General features: G+C 42.5%; 1 pseudogene; it reads left to right on the top strand.

The window, feature by feature from the left end:
- The first annotated feature begins 15418 nt into the window (after positions 1–15418).
- LOC133767206 (chromobox protein homolog 1-like) lies at positions 15419–16683 on the top strand (annotated as a pseudogene).
- Positions 16684–17676: the final 993 nt, after the last annotated feature.

Below are 17676 nucleotides of genomic sequence, written 5' to 3'. Positions count from 1 at the left end.
TCTAGGCCACAATCAAATCATCCTCCCTCTACTCTCCCCCACTCTCCTTTGCTTGCTCACTCTCATTCCCTCTCTTTCTCTCTTTCTCTGTCTCTGTCTCTCTCTCTCCTTCACACATATATGTACACACACCCTAATTCTTCAGATAGATCACTGACAGAACCATTATTAAACACAATCTCAGCTCAGGGAATTAATAACCTCAAAGATTCCTTTCTTTATCAAATGTTGTGCCCTTAAGGACGAGTCCTTGGTGCCTGCAGAAACACCAAAGCGCATTTATCTCCTGAAGGGATGGGATGGGGTGCGATTTTTAATAATTGTCAAACAATTAGCAAGAGCGAGAGCGAGAGAGAGGTGGGGTGGGGGGATCTCAGGACATGCTTGCAGACACAACACAATCACAAACTTCTCTTCTGAGGGGCCTGTGATCCCATGGGAGCGTATGTTGTTGGGCGGGAAGGGCAGGGTGTAAGATGGGAGGTGGGCGCAGCACACACTGACCAGCTGTGGACTACGATGGAAGAACCTGGAACTGTCATGAGAAGGTCTTTTCGCCCCAGCATTTGGTTGTTCCACCGCCTTCGCCATCAGCCGGCAAAGTGGGCCGTGGGCTTGGGAAGGTTAAGGAGCCAGGGAAGAGGAGCTGCCGATGTGAGCCCTTGGATGTTTCAGCACGTTACAAGCTGTGTCGTTCTCAGGAGTGCAGCTCTGTGCTTGCACTCCTCTGGGCGGCAGCTGTCAGCCAACAGCAAGCAATCACACATGAAGGATATGAAGTTGTGGTGGGAAATAGCCTCTCTCTTTGTCCCTCTTGACCTTATTCACTGGGACACTTGTGACTTGTCACTCTCCTGATCTCGGAGAAAAGGGAAGTCAGGAGGCTAGTGGGAGATCGAAAAGCAATGCATCTTGGGTCAGAAACTCAGGGTTGCCTGCTGTGCATCGTTATCAGCATGACAAACTGAAATTGTCAATTTGAGCAAAGCCATGATCATCATCACAAAGAGTGTCTTCATCTAGTGTCTGCATTTCCCCTTCTGAATTTCTGATTATTGTGTGAGATGTGCTGGCCTAGAAGTTTCCTTCTGGGTGTCTTGGTTGCAATTACAAATCAGAGCCACTTGTTCACTGCTGTTCCCATTATTATCACATTGAGCATCTGTGGGAGGCACTCAGGTGGATGGCTGAGAAGTTGTGCAGCCTGAACAGTGCAGGGGAGTTAATACCACACGGGTAACTCTACCTGGAGGGATGGCAGCTTGTGATCATTGCCCTAATCTCTGTCCTTTTTCGTGCTTGCCAAAGACCCAGCCCACTGGAGCCACCATTGCCTACAGTGGCATCCCTGAAAATGCCCCTTTGGGTTGGCTCTTCCTTTTGCTCTGTCTTCCTGCTTCCTGTGGTCGTCTCCAGAGCTACCTTAACACAAGGCCTGGTTTAGATTCCACTTTCAAAGGAGAACAAACTTCAACAACAGTTGTGAGAGTGCAAGGTGAATCCTTCACCAGGGCTTCCTTTCTCAAACCCAAGACCCACGCTGCCGAAGTGGGTCATTATCTTTCCACCTCAATCCACGACATGATGAGCAGAAGGAAGTGAGCATTAGAGGTGTCACAGACATTAGTCACACACTAGGTATCACCCCTGGATAGCAGAATGCAGCCACAACACAATCTCATAGGAATTTAGAAATCATGTATTAAATCATGTATTAAGGCTCAGGTTCAAGGACAAGACTCAGGTTCAAGGACAAGGCAAGAGAGCCTTGATGCAGAATAAAACAAAATTTGTTTTATGATGATGCTGACCAAGGGACAGAGCTACTCCAAGAGACTAGGTGCCAAAGCTGAGATACAGCAAAAAAAAGATTCCTTGACCTCTCTGCTCCCAACTGCCACCTCCTGCACAGGTTTCCCCTAGCAGAAGCCAATCAGCAAGAGAGCCTGGTTGATGCAGTGGGCAAAAGAGTCAGTGTGCTAAGGCACAACAAGGAGGGAGAACTGAGCGCAGTGAGGGTGGGGAGGTGGCTGAAGGAAAATAGCCATCCTGCTCCCGGAGCGGGCAGGGGGAGTCCCACAGTGGCGAGTCAGTAGTGATTCTGCAGTGTTTGGGAGATTTAGGCACAAGGCAGAGTTCCAGGGAAGAATGCCCTACCTCCTGACTCACTGTGTACATTTGTCCCGGGCTGGGAGGAGAGCCTTTCCTAGGGCTTCGATGACAAGGAGACGTGGCAGGGAGGCAGAATCACAATGGAGTCTCCATGTTTTGTCACTGTGTGCGGTACAGACACTGAGGCAGGGATCCGCAGCCCCAGTGAATCAAAGGGAGCCTCATTAAGAGACATAGCGGGTGCGGGAGTTTTGCCCCTTTATGCATAACCAGCCAAGACTCTGCCTCCGACCACAGCCAGGGTTTTGTGAGTTAATGGTGTGTGACGCAGAAAAGGAACTGTGAAGGGAGCAAATCTCTCTTTAAAGTGAACATTTTATAGAAATCCCATTTTCTCTGGGGCTCAAAGCCAGACAGACTTAGTGGATTAAGCGCTGAGGTTTCACCACTGGGATGGATTTCAGGTCAATGCCAGCCTACAAAACTGTGTGGGGGATGGAGAGAGACCCAAAATGAAACTAACTGATGATTTCTAGAATATGACCTCAGGAACATCTGGAGGCTGCGTCACAGAATGGTGTCGAATGAACTGGGGAGGTGGCGAGGAAGAGAGCAGAGAACTGTACAGTCGTGACAAGGCTAACACTCACTTCTGTAGCTGCCGAATGTGTCACCCAGGGCAATTGCCTGGTGCCAACTTGGACGATGGTGGCCTTATTTGCTTTTTGCCAGTCAAATGCATTTTTGTCAGTTCCAGACAAACCTACATAATTATTTCTGTCACCTCAGGATGATAGTTGCCTCCGAGTCACTTCAAATGAAGCAAGAAGCAGGTGCCTCTTGCCCAAGCTGCTCTAGTTTAAAGCTCCCACAGTCTCCAACACAGCCAGCTGCCACAGTCCATATGCACACGCATTCTCACCTGCTATGTGACAGTGTATTATGGATAGTGCCCCGGGTGTCTTGAAATCAGTGGGATTCAAGTGAAGACTGCACAAAAGGCCTGGCATGATTAAAATTGTATCCCTGAATGGAGGATGGCTCCTTCCCTTTGTCTCCCCTCTCGCTTCTCGGCTAAGAGGCTGTTTCTGAGTCTGATGGTAGGGAAATGGGCACTACAATCATCTCATTGCTACTTCAAAAGTATTACAAGTGTTAGAAGGCTTTTGAGCTGTCCCCTTATTTTGCAGTGCTTCCAATCTCCCTCTCCCTCTCCCTCTCCCTCTCCCTCTCCCTCTCCCTCTCCCTCTCCCTCTCCCTCTCCCTCTCCCTCTCCCTCTCCCTCTCCCTCTCCCTCTCCCTCTCCCTCTCTCTCTCTCTCTCTCTCTCTCTCTCTCTCTCTCTCTCTCACAAACACACACACACACACACACATCTACAACACTCCTAACCTCATGGCAGATACAGATACTAGAAGAAAGTCTCCAGGTTAGCTTATTCAGATGTGACTGGGGACAGGGTTGGACTTGTGTGGCTCTTTTAAAGTGAATATCTCTGTGGCTGTTTGTGGTTATGTTTCTGGATATTTGTTTTTTCCTGCACTTTCTACTTTGAAGCCTGGCAGCTCCATGGGTGTGAACAGAACAGTAGCTCACCTATAGGAAAATCCAAGGCTCCCTGTTCTCCAAGCTGTACTTCAAAACTGTGCAGTGCCTGAGCTTGAATAAAATGTCTCTTATTCTGTCACTCACGAAGCAAAAACTGGTGAGAACTGTTTGATGTTCTTTCAGTGCTTGGGGAAAGCTAAGTGATTTTCCTACCGGGTCCAGATTTCTGTCTCTTTCAGACATTCTTATTATTCCTACAATGTCATGCTTATTTATTCCTTCAACAAATATTTATTGAGTGCTGAGTTAAGTTGACCAACTGAGAGGCTATTGCACCACTAGTCTCAGGGAAAGATAAAGGTGGCCTCCACTAGCCTGAGGATGATGGAGACAGGGAAGAGAGTGTATATATATTTAGGAGGTAAAATTGACAAGATAAGCTGTATGCCAGTCACTAGGCTTGGCCTTGAGGCTATAGTGATAAATAATGCAAATGAGATTCCTGCCCTCTTGAAGGTGATATTGCAATGAGGAAGAAAAATAAGTAATTGCCTGTACCTAAAAACATATAGAGGGGCCGTGCTGTGGCATAGCAGATAAAGCCACCACCTGCAGTTCCAGCATCCCATATGGGTGCCGGTTCAAGTCCCGGCTGCTCCACTTCTGATCCAGCTCTCTGCTATGGCCTGGGGCCCCTGCACCTGCGTGGGAGACCTGGAGGAAGCTCCAAGCTCCTGGCTTCATATCAGTGCAGCTCAGGCCATTGCAGCCATCTGGGGAATGAACCAGTGGATGGTATTTTCATTTCTCTCTCCTTTCTCTCTCTTTCTCTCTCTCTGTAACTCTGCCTTTCAAATATATAAATAAATCTTAAAAATAAAATAAAAACATATAGGTTTTAGTAATCTAGACAAAAGAACAAAAATGGTGATCCAATAGAGACTATGTGAGGGGAAGTGGATGGCTTTTTCAGGTGAGCAATCCCGGATGGCCTCCTGTAAGGAGGAGATTGGAGGATTGAGAAGGAGCCAGACAGGCAAGGAGCTGGGGAAGCACAATCCAGGCAGATGGCAGAGCCTGCATGCCGGTAGCAAGGCATGGTGAGCTTGGCACATCTTAGGAATTGTCACAAGGCTGGTGTGCCTGGAAGTGTCAGAGAAAGAGAGAGTGAATGACCTTGATGAAGGCAAATCCCCAAGATCATGAGGAGTCACAGTATGGTGTCAGGTTTTACCCTAAATGGAACTGGAAGCCAATGAAGAATTTGACAGAGGGAACATCCAAGGTATAACATTCGCTTAAAAAGAACAATAAAAGCTAACTCTGGGCAGTTTAACAATGCACTGTTGGTGTGCACTTGCTCCTCATGTAGGATCTCTGTCCTTAATGTGTTGTCCAATGTGAAGTAATGCTATAACTAGTACTCAAACAGTATTTTACACTTTGTGTTTCGGTGTGGGTGTAAACTGTTGAAATCTTTACTTACTATATACTAAATTGATCTTCTGTATATAAAGAGAATTAAAAATGAATTTTGATGTGAATGGAATGGGAGAGGGAGCGGGAGATGGGAGGGCTGTGGGTGGGAGGGACGTTATGGGGGGGGGGGATCCACTGTAATCCATAAGCTGTACTTTGGAAATTTATATTTATTAAATAAAAGTTTAAAAAAATGCACTGTTGGTAGGCTAGAGTTGAAGCAGGGAGGCCAATGGGGAAGCTTTTGTAGTAGTCCAGCCCATTGATGGTGGTGGCTCAGACAGGAGTGGCAGCTGTGAAGACAAGTAATGGAGAATATACTTAACATGTTTTTCAGAGGTAAGTGGACAATACTTGGTGATTTATTGCATACTGGGAGGACAGAGCGTGGGAGGAGAAAAGGGGAAATGCTTCTGGCTTAAACAATTGGTTGGAGAATGGTGCCATTTAATAAAATTAAGACCAGAGGGATTAGAAGTTGAAATCTTTGTTTCCCTCCACTCTGCTTGCTCCATCTTCTAACATCACATTATTTATTTAATGATGGGGTATTGGGGACGGCACCACGCTGAGAGCTGGGAAACATGTATTTTTGTCCATCTGCTCATTCACCATACTAATTCAGCATACCTTAGTTTTCTCATGGCTGCTGTGGACTTTGGAAGACCTTCCGTACTTTGAATTGGATTAGTTTGTTCTACACGGGCCTGGGATTTCTTTCCACTTCCAGTGCCACCCATAGTGCACCAAGATCAAAGGAAGGGACATTGATCCTTTTGGCCTACTAGCAATTTCTCTAGTAACAACAGCACTTGGAGAAGCAAATTCTTTGGCCTTCAAACTGTTAATAGCTGTCACTCAGCTGCAGAAGTGCTGGGAGAGTCGTTAAAGGTACAGAACTTGAAAGTTGATAGGTTTTGTTATCTTGTTAAGTACCCAAAACTGTGGCACATTATTGTGGGACACTGTTTAACACATAGACACCATAATACATTTTTTATTAGCTCATTTGTATAAAGTAAGACTTACAAGTTATTTGCATATTTAGAATATGTTTTTGCATACCTTTCTGCCTCTGAGAGTTCCTTAGAATAACATTTTACAAAGGCACTTTGAACGTTTAAAGTACTATGCAAATGCAAGTTGTTATTGATATTGACCAGTCAACTAATTAAAAGCTGGAATGAAGAGAACTTTCCTTTCCTGGACGATGCTGCTTAAAATTCTAGGAGCCATTTAGAGTTTGAGTCCTTACACTTTGACACAGATTTGGGACCCATATAGTGGTCATGGTGCACTGGTCATGTCCCTTCGGGCACTCACCTCTCTGCAGCTCTTGCTCAAGGGTCACGTCTATGCTTGTGCCAGGTGCCATTCCCTTGGTTATGGACCATTGGCTCAGAAGAGGCAGCAACACAAAGGCACTAATCTATGGGGTACCCAGCAACTTGTTATACGTATATACCATCTAGATCAACTCCTAGAGGAATTGGGTTTGTTCCTTTAAATTTGAATTAGAAAAGTCTGAGGAAATAGGAAAGTAATTAGCAGAGAGAACTGAAAATTTGTGTAGAAAGAAGCCATGAAGTCAAGTGAGGACCATGGTATTTTGAGTAAACAATAGCAATGAGGAATGGGAAATCCACTGTCAGCTCTCATAAAAGTCCCCAGTGGCCAGCTAATGACCAGTTTCAACAAGATCTCAGTCCTCATGCTCCTTATCCTCTTTGCAGGTTTGGATACTTTCGTGTTTTCTTTTTTTTAAGAGATATATTTATTTACTTGAAAAGAAGAATGATGGGAAGAGAGGGAAAGGCAGAAGGAGACAGAGATCTTCCATCCACTGGTTCACTCCCCAAATGGACACAATGACCTATACAGGGCTAGGCTGAAACCAGGAGCCAAGAACTCCAGGCAAGTTTCCCACATGGGTGGCAGGGGCCCAGATAATTCTGTCATTCTCTGACACTTTCCTAGGTGCATTAGCAGGGAGCTGGTTTGGAAGCAGAGCAGCCCAGACTAGACCTGGTACTCTGATGTGGGATGCTGGCATCCAAGCAGTCATTTAGCCTGCTGTGTCACAATGACGGCCCCTGTGTTTTTCTTTTTAAAGTCTCTTCTCTCCAGAGCTTTATTCTTCCCCTTTTTGTATCCTTATTTCTTTGCAGAACTCATGTACTTCCTTCCAAGGCATTGTATGGGAAATACTCGAGTTACCTTCTCTCTTGGGGCGAACTCAGGATCTTCTAACTTTTTGATTATCAATAGCTGCACATACATTGACCACATAACACCTCAAACTTTTCCCACCTAGGGAAAAATGTACCATTTTATTGCCACCCTAGCCTCATTTTTCTAGTAATGCTATTTCATTCTCCCACCAACCCAGGCTCTACCTTCTCATCCAAATCATCTCTTCCTCATTCTTCAAAATCTACCTTAAATAACTTCTTTGTGTTGTATTATAGTTCATTGATTAACCCTTCCAATTATGGGTCATTTCCTTGAGAAACTAAGTTTTACTAATTTTTGTATTCCCATTCCCTGTCTCTGCCTCCATAACTGAGCCTGGCACAATTTCTTACACATGAGAGGTTCTGGGTAAGTATTTGTTGGTTTGTACGAAGAGGCTTTGCTAAATGCCTTTCCTGTACAGTGGTGTTTGAATCTAACTCCATTGGATTTTTCCTGCCATCTCAAGTTAGCAAACTATTTTTCCTCTGCCAAATACACTGCTTTGTACTTGGCTCATTTTGAAGACCTGTTCTATTAACACCTACTTGTGATCCTCAGTCCTCTACTAAAACTTTTAATGTGTATGAGTTTATTCAAAGGGAAAAATGGTCAACTGTGGGAAGTAATTATAGATCAAGGGTTGTGCTCTCCTGGCCATGTCGGGTTGTTAAAAACGAATTAGGCTTCTTAAAAATTTCTCCGATTAAAGGAAACAAGTTTAATAATGAAAAAAAAAAAAAGATCTTAAAGGAGTGAAGTGGGGAATGAAGAGAGGGATGTTCTTCAAAAGTAACTTGATCAAGATGTGGCCATGAGTGTAACCAGGAGCGTGGCCTGACACTTACCCCTTCTTCAGAGACCTTAATTGGACCTGTGAGCATTCTCAAAACTGGTAAGATGTCAACACTAATGAAAATAGAACCACTTATCTTAGAAACTTCTATATCAGATTTTGTTTTTCATGTTGTTCTTGCCAGGGTTCACAGAGAGAAGAAAGAAAGAAATGGCATGTTCCTGTTGGAAGCAGTAATTGAGTTTGAGTTATTTATTGCTGAATATTCCCAGAATTGACTAAAAAGGATAGAGTTGGCCTAGATGTTATCTAAAGTCTCCTTTATGTAAATATTCGCTGATTCTACTACTCAGGTAGTAAAGTTAACTGTGGAGGCTCACCCTGAGCAGGCTCCCCATGGACAACACACTGAACTTCCTTGGACCGGAAGGTCAGTCCTGTCTGGCACTCTTGCAAGGCTTCTTCTTATGTAAGGAATGCATATGCTTCGTGGATGTTCCTAGTAGTAGTTGGGCTGGCTCCCTTCCCCCACCTCAACTATGGCTGCTTCACTTTCATCCATTTGACATAAATTTTCATTTGAGGAGAGAACTCTGCTGTTTTTAATAGAAAAAGATAAAGGGGAAAAATGAACTTTAAAAATCACAGATCTAGTGGCTTATGAAGTAACCTGTGCTTTTTTCTTTTCCTCAGCAAGCCTTCAAGGACTAGGTGGAACTGTTGAGCGTTGCCCTGGAAATTTGACCTATTGAGGTTTGCTCTTTGGTCCCACCGGTAAATGAAAATTCCTTTGCACTTTTTTTAGAACCTGGTGATACAAACAGACATTCTGCCACCAGGGCATCTGCCAGCCAGGAGAGCTTCAGAGTATTTACCGGTGATCATTTTATTCAGGTTCCTATGTTCATTGCAGGCATCATTCATGAAACAGTTTGGGTTTCCCAAAATAGAGATTTTGTTTCAAGTTTTATTTACAGGGTATTCAGGGGAGTATGGGAAGGAATACAAAGTCAGACAGTAAGGCTACATCTGGGATACAAGAATAAGGATTAGGAAGGAGTGTGAGAGGCAAATAAAAATCGTATCTCCTTATTTCATTACACACTTTACAGTTTGCAAGGTGATAGAACGTGGATTATTTCACTAAGATAAACAAGCATCTTATGTACTACAGCTGGACCAGGGAAAGGACAGATCTTCCATCTCCTGACTTCTCTGTTAAGCCCAGCCATAAACACCTTATTCTGAGCTATCCCCACTGTCTGGTTGCTCTGCTCCTACTTCCAGGCTGCCAAAAGAAGCTAGAGAATTATGTAGTCCTAGTCTATGTCCAACTCTGATTTGGCCACTGTCTATTTTCAGTGATCATATTTTACTATTCTAGCCTATGCTCTGTGGATATATATTTATCAGGTCATTTCCATTTCCTTTGTAGTGGATTGAATGGTAGTCCCTCTAAAGAATATGTGCCCACTCTGAAGCATGTATAATTCAATTAAGAATCTTGAGATCAACCTAGATAGATTATCCTGGTGACCTCTAAATCCAATGGCAAGTGAGACAGAGGAGAATCTGACCACAAACCGACACACACACACATGAGAGAGAGAGAGAGAGAGAGAGAGAGAGAGAGATGTGCATGTGGAGACAGGCTGAGATTAAAATCATGCAGCCACAATCCAGGAGTGCCAACAACCACCAGAAGCTAAAAGAGACCAAGAAGGATTCTTCCCTTGGACCTTCAGAGGTAAAAAGGCCCTGAAAATACTTGAACTTCAGATTTCTGGCCTCCAGAACATATTTGTTGTTGTGCTAAGCCATTCTCTGTTATTCACTGTGGCACCTCCAGCAAATTAAAACATTCCTTACGTTTCTAACACTTTTCAGTTCCTAAAACCCCAGCAGTTCTACTCTTCAGAAGAGATTGAGGCCATATCCCCTTCCCCTAAATTCTTCATTCACCTTTTCCCTTCTTTTACCATCTCTTTCACTACCGTGATCTGTCTTTGCACAAATATACGCACTTACTTCTTTCTCCTATTTCATCCAAAAGAAAGATACTCACCCTTCCTTCTTTGCTATAGTTAGTTCAATTTTCCATCTGTGCCTCTGATCCTACCCTTTCCTGGGTCTTGAGAGACCCAGTTGTTCCTTGTCAACCCTTCTTGGCCCCAAACTGGTTAGGAGGATGAGTGCAAGGCTCTAGTATTGCCCAGAGCTGGGCAAGAGGTGGGGGTGGGGTCGGCTGTTACAAAAAGAGAAGTCTGACTGAAGGGCTGGATCTAAAGAAGATAAGATCACCTCTGGATTAGGGAGTGAAGCAGGGGGGTTAGTCCACTAGATCACCAGAACAGAACAAAATATTGGAAAAATCAGGAAAGGGCTGAAACAAGGTAGAAAAGAGGAGTACTGCAAGCCTCTGTGACTGGAAGGTCCATTTTGATAAAGTTCTCTTTCCTTCATTTTTGTTAATCTCTTCTTTTCAACTTCATTTTTGTCTCTCTGCCCTTGGACATGTTCTCTTCTTCATACCATTCTCTTCTTTCTTTGTTCCTTCTTTGCCTCCTTTCCAAGGGACTTGTCATTTTCATAACTGCTAAGTATTGATAGCCATTGGAGATTAGCTCATGTTGTCCTGTTAGTATTTCTACTCCATTCTCAGTAATAAGTACTTTCTTTTGGCCAGCTTTCTGTGGTTGACTTTAATCTAGGCTTATAGCTCATACTCTTGTTGAATACATTCAGGATTTCAAGGGCTGGTTCACTAGGTAATGCTGCCCTGGTTCCTGTGGAGACCCCTCTGACAATTCCATAATGCTATATATTTTTAAACTTATTTATTTGAGAAACAGGGACAGAGAGAGACAAACACATAGAAATTAAGAACTCTCCCTCTCCCATCCCATTCTTCATCAAGATTCATTTTCAATTATCTTTATATACAGAAGATCAATTTAGTATATACTAAGTAAAGATTTCAACAGACTGCACCCACACAGACACACAAAGTATAGAGTACTGTTTGAGTACTAGTTATACTGCTAATTCTCACAGTACAACACATTAAGGACAGAGATCGTACATGGGGAGTAAGTGCACAGTGACTCCTGTTGTTGATTTAACAATTGACACTCTTGTTTATGGCATCAGTAATCACCCTAGGCTCTTGTCATGAGTTGCCAAGGCTATGGAAGCCTTTTGAGTTCGCCAACGCCAATCTTATTTAGACAAGGCCATGGTCAAAGTGGAAGTTCTCTCCTCCCTTCAGAGAAAGGTACCTCCTTTGATGGCCTGTTTCTGCTGGGATCTCACTCACAGAGATATTTCATTTAGGTGTTTTGTTTTGTTTTGTTTCGCCAGAGTGTCTTGGCTTTCTATGCTTGAAATACTCTCATGGGCTTTTTAGCCAGATCTGAATGCCTTAAGGGCTGATTCTGAAGCCAGAGTGCTGTTTAGGACATCTGCTATTCTATGAGTCTGCTGTGTATCCTGCTTCCATATTGGATCGTTCTCTCCTTTTTAATTCTATTAGTTAGTATTAGTGGACACTAGTCTTGTTTATGTGGTCCCTTTGACTCTTAATCCTATCATTATAATCAATTATGAACTGAAACTGATCACTTTGACTAGTGAGATGGTATTGGTACATGCAACCTTGATGGGATTGAATTGGAATCCCTTGGCACATCTCTAACTCTACCATTTGGGGCAAGTCCGATTGAGCATGTGCCAAACTGTATGGAGGGTTGCAGGTGGGAGGGAGGTTGGGGGGGAAAAGCCACAGTAATCCAAAAGCTGCACTTTGGAAATTTATATTTATTAAATAAAAGTTAAAAAAAAAGAAATTAAGAACTCTCATCTATTTGTTCACTCCTCAAATGCCTGCAATGACCAGGGCTAGGCTGGAACAGAGTTGGGAGCTGGGAATTCAATGCATGTCTCCCCTGTAGGTGACTAAGACCCAGCCACTTAAGCCATCAGCTGCTGTCTCTCAGGGTGCACATTAGCTGGAATCAAGAGTAGAACCAACACTCAAATGCAAGTACTCCGACATGGGATATAGACATCCCAACCAACATTTTAACCAGTAGAACAAACAGCACCCCCATAATGATATTTTTATTATTCTTAGGACAATATACCTTGATTTATTTTATAGTTGTTTATTCTTTCCAAATTAGCACTTTATTATTTATATTGCTCTGTAGCTGAACTTGTGACTACATTGGATGAAGTTGTTATCCCACCATTTTGACCATAAGAATATATGGAATCCATATATTGAACATAGTATGAGCACAATCATTTAAATCATAATTATGTCATTATTGACAAGAAAGTATCTTTTGAATCAAACTACAGTAAGCCAATTTCATTATTTGATCAATTTTTCTATATACACTATTTAAGCAATTTCTATTTTTTCCATTTTCATTCAACAGAAGTTACTTTTTTCAAAATAGTCTTTTTTAGAAAAATGATTCTTTCTCATGAATTTTATGATGTTGTTTTGATTTTTCCATAAGGATTCTTTCTCCCTCACATACTAAATGATATTATATCTTCTACTGTTATGAATTTTCTTTTATGACCTTTATTCCCAGCAAGTATAATTGTCCAGGATCTCACCTTAGAAATTATTCTATCAGCTTTTAATCAAAATTAAATTTTACCATATGCAATAGTAGTCATTGTCTATTTTGTGTTGATTATTTTAACCAAGGCTATTAATTCTCAGATTCACTTTTGAATTTTCAATATTATCAATGAGATTGATTCTTGAACTGATTTTTCATTTATCATAAATTCTGTTGGCAAGTTTCAGCTTTTGTAAATTGTGTTTTGCAGTTTTATCTGTGAACTTATTTATATTAATCACCCAAAAGTCTGAAAATTTATATTTCATTAATTCAGTCACAAATATCAAGGACCATCCTACCACACAGTAAGTTCTATTCCAAGCACTGGGGATATATCTGTGGAAGCAGATAGTTTTCTCCTACACAGCCTCCTTTCTAATGTAGGCTACAAGAGATCATACATACAAACATCTGAGCAGGAGAAAGAATTTCATATGAAAATAGGACTGTGAAGACACTTAAACAGTATAATGTAATCATGAGAGGTTAGAGGGACTACATTAGAATGGGTTGGCAAGAAAGTTCTCTGAACAGACAATATATGAAATGAGATCTGAATGACAAAGTGATAAGCATATAATAAATTTAACTGCTACATTTCTAAAAATATAAAAAGTGTTTTTTACAAGCTTCCAAAGAAATATTCTACCATAACCCCACATTTCGCTCCCTGGTGAGGAATAAGAAGAAAACTGTAGGCTAGGTTTGCATGTTGCTGTCTTGCTCATGGCCACATATGGCAAGAAGAAAGTGGAGAAATGCAAATGGTTGTGCAGGGTAGGTAGAGGGTAAGTATCCTTCCCACAAATTATTTCATATTTTCTTATGGCTTTTCAATAAAAATACATGATATGTGCGCCTCGTATGCCAGATTTTCATTTTTCACTGATGTAAGTGCTGTTCCATCCCCTCAGTGAGACTAAAAGTTCAATTTTATTCTTTTTGTTTTGCATTGTTTTGCATAAGGCATTTAAAAACTTGTGGATGAATGATTCCTAAAGATTTTCTATCTTCAAACATAAATCATATTTTAAATATAGATTTTCTAATGAAAAATGGAATTTGAAATTTTAAAATAGAAAGGTTTCCCAACAATCATAGTGAGACCCAACCATCTGAATTCAAGTGCATCCCTAAAATGGACATTTGCAAACCTTTCTATTTCAGGGAAATTTGCTTTACCATAGTCAAACTCGCCTTATAAAATGACATTAGGCCAACTCCTCTCTTTTTCAAACAGGAGTAACTGTTGGATGAAGAGACTTGCCAAACAACAGCACAGACTCTCCAGGAAGAGTGAGAGGACATGGAGCAGCTGTTCACACACAGATTGAGACAGCCATGGCCATCTGCAGCTTAAATGGCAGTCACGTTTGCATTTTCCTCTAAGGACCAGTGCTCAGAAATGTGCTCTTGTTCCTGTCCGTGCCCTGCATGGACCCATAAGGAGGAGCCAGTGGCATTTCAGTTGTATCTTCACTCTGCAAAGAATAAGGCTGGGGTTTCTTTTCTGCCTCCCTCTCCCACCCTTTTCCACTCTGCAAAGTATAAACACAGACATTCACACTCCCCAACACTGGTAACTTTGAGCACAGTATAGGTTTTGTTTAGAAAGCCCATTTTAAACAAACAGATGAAGTGCACATAATATTTTTACTACTCAAAATCTGGACTACTTAGCATTAACATTGACTCATTGAAAGAGCTCCAAGTAAAACTGTATAATGTAATGCACTCTGTCAATGCTTAAACATTCTTATGGAATCACAAAAATTATGCTTAAGATAAATAAATAAAAGTCTCTACCCAGGTGTCTAGATTTATATACTGTGGTTTCATGTGTTTCAGCCTTCTCTTAGTGAAAAACAAGTTACAACAAGTACCACATCCCAGAGAAAGTACACCATTCGGGCACCATTCTTATTACTATGAAGCCTTGCACAAGTCATTTCCCTCCTAAAGTCTTACATTATCTTTGTAACACAGGAGTTACTCATCTACTCATTCATGCAACAAGTGTTTTTTTCCTTTTTGCTATGTAGCGATGACATTTTAAGAACTGAGAAGATAAAGGTATAAATGTGTGGTCCTTAGAAAGCTCATCCAAATAGCAAGAGGCAAGAGATAGAAGTCATCACGCAGTATTCTGTATTATTCAAAGGAGACAGTCCTACAGATAGTGATCATTCAGCATGGTCAGCAATTGCTACTGTAATTCACAAAATTCCCACACAACACAAATGTATTCTTCTACAGTGATGCAAGACAGAAGTCTACACCATGGTGTTCATAGAACTGCATTCACACTAGAGTCTTCAGAGGAGAATGCCTTTCTTGTCTTTCCCTGTCTCCAGAGAACACCTACATCCCTTGGCTCGTGGCTCCTTCCTCCATCTTCAGAACATATCAGTCCTATCTCTAGTTCCATCATCACATCTCCATGTTCAAGTTTTACCCTTCTTACTTCTCTCTTAAAAACAAGCCACCTAGGGGGAGGGCCGTTGGCCGGGGCCTGCGGTACGCCGCTTCAGTGAGGGGCTCCACTGCGGCCACCCGGCTTGTTGCTTTCTGGGTGCCACTCCCCAACCCTCCCCCCACCCCCAACAGGCCGGCCCGATGCAACGCGCCAGTAGCGCGACCCCGATTCTTCTCGAGCTCTTGGGCGCTGCTTTGAGCAGCGTCACCCTTTATACCAGAAAGCTGGCGGCACTATGGGGAAAAAACAAAACAAGAAGAAAGTGGAGGAGGTGCTAGAAGAGGAAGAAGAGGAATATGTGGTGGAAAAAGTTCTTGACGATCGAGTTGTAAAGGGCAAAGTGGAGTACCTCCTAAAGTGGAAAGGTTTCTCAGATGAAGACAACACATGGGGACCAGAAGAGAATCTGGATTGCCCTGATCTCCCTGCTGAGTTTCTGCAGTCACAGAAAACAGCACGAGACAGGTAAGTCAGAGGAGGGCAGGCGCAAAGCTGATTCTGATTCTGAAGATAAGGGAGAAGAGAGCAAACCAAGGAAGAAGAAAGAAGAGTCAGAAAAGCCATGAGGCTTTGCCCGGGGTTTGGAGCCGGAACGGATCATTGGAGCTACAGACTCAAGTGGAGAACTCATGTTCCTGATGAAATGGAAAAACTCTGATGAGGCCGACCTGGTCCCTGCCAAGGAAGCCAATGCCAAGTGCCCACAGGTTGTCATTTCCTTCTATGAGGAAAGGCTGACGTGGCACTCCTATCCCTCGGAGGATGATGACAAAAAAGATGACAAGAATTAAGTCTCTTGAGTACCAGCCCCGTCACATCTGACCGTGGGTTTCAAGTGAGGAGGGAAGAAGTTCTACTTGTCTTGACACCATAGAGGTGGCTTGAGAAGATGTCCTTTGAAGAGCCAGTATAGTTTCTGTGCCCTGCAGCAGCCCAAGTGCTGTAAGCTGTTCCAAGCTATGTAGTTCACACACCCATCCCAGTGGAGGGGAATGGGGAGAAGTGTTTCAAGGCAGCCCGTTCTGTGCTTTGCTGAGAGAAGCAAAGGGCCTTCTATGAAGGACAAAACTTGCAGAATTGAGTGTGTGGGAGAACAAAAAGATACTGTAGGTCTTCAAAGAGCATCTCCACAACCCACAGCCTTCTTCCCAATAGTGTTAACTCTGCGTTTTTACAGTGTAGCATGTGTGTAGTTTTTGGCTATTACTGGTGTATTATTTAGGGGTGGGAGGGATGGGATAGGGAGAAAGGGAAATGGGTTGGATCATTTTGATTAAAATTTGGGGCTTGATTGGGGAAATGATGAAACAGTAGAGAGAACAACTAACTGAAGATTCGGTTCTGTGTCCAGGATATTTTACCTTTTCAAACAAATGTCATTGACACCATAAATGCGGACTGTGAGAGACTGTTTAAAAGCTGTGAATTCCTGAAACCTGTAAGCCAAGGTGTTCCCTGCCTAAGCTTAATGTCCCCCACAGAGGACTAAGCCAGTTCACAAGTTACCAAAGCTGCCGTTTTGGAGATGGAGACTGACTGGGGAGGGAGAATGTACACAGGCAGATAGAGCATTCTGTCTCAGAGGTGCTAATTCTTGAAATTAGACAAGAAGACCCTTTCTTTTCCAATTATGAAGTTGTATCAGCTTATCCATCCAAACCACTGGCTGAGGTATTGGAAGAGGGGAAGAGAGTGGTACAGGAGATGGCAGAGTAGGGAAGAACAAGGACCCATACTCCTAAGGTAGCAAACTCTTGAAGCCTCTGGTTTGTTTTGACAGCACAAGTTTCATTGAAACTATTCAAGGGTTGAATTTCAGAAGCCCTGGTCTCAGGAGAAGAATCATCATTCATACTGGGGCAGTGGTTTACTTTAAAACACCAAACCATTTTTTTTTTATCCTAAGAATTAACTGAGACCCAAGATGTTCCATCTTGATTCCTAAGATCCATCAGTTCTTGACATGGTCTAGACCTGCATCTAGAGCTGCATTGTAAAAATCTCTGTAGGCATGTGTTAGGTTTCTGTGAAAACTTTGTTTAAATGTAAACTTCATACCACACTGTCAGTTTTTGTCTTAATAAAACTATAGATTTATTTTAAAAAAAAAAGCCACCTAAATTACCCAGAATAATCTTCCATCTCAAGATGCTTAACTTAATCACATCAGCCCAGTCCCTTTTGCCAGGTGAGGTTGCATATTCATAAGTTCTGGGGATTAGAACATTGAAATCTTTTTTTTTTAAAGAATATTTATTTATTTGAAATTCAGAGTTACACACAGAGAGAAGGAGAGGCAGAGAAAGAAAGAGAGAGAGAGAGAGAGAGAGGTCTTCCATCTGCTGGTTCACTCTTCAATTAGCTGCAATGGCCAGAGCTGTGCTGATCAGAAGC

This window comes from Lepus europaeus, chromosome 1, assembly GCF_033115175.1.
Source record: "Lepus europaeus isolate LE1 chromosome 1, mLepTim1.pri, whole genome shotgun sequence".
In the NCBI taxonomy this organism is placed as follows: Eukaryota; Metazoa; Chordata; class Mammalia; order Lagomorpha; family Leporidae; genus Lepus; species Lepus europaeus.
This window is presented reverse-complemented; position numbering and strand designations above follow the sequence as displayed.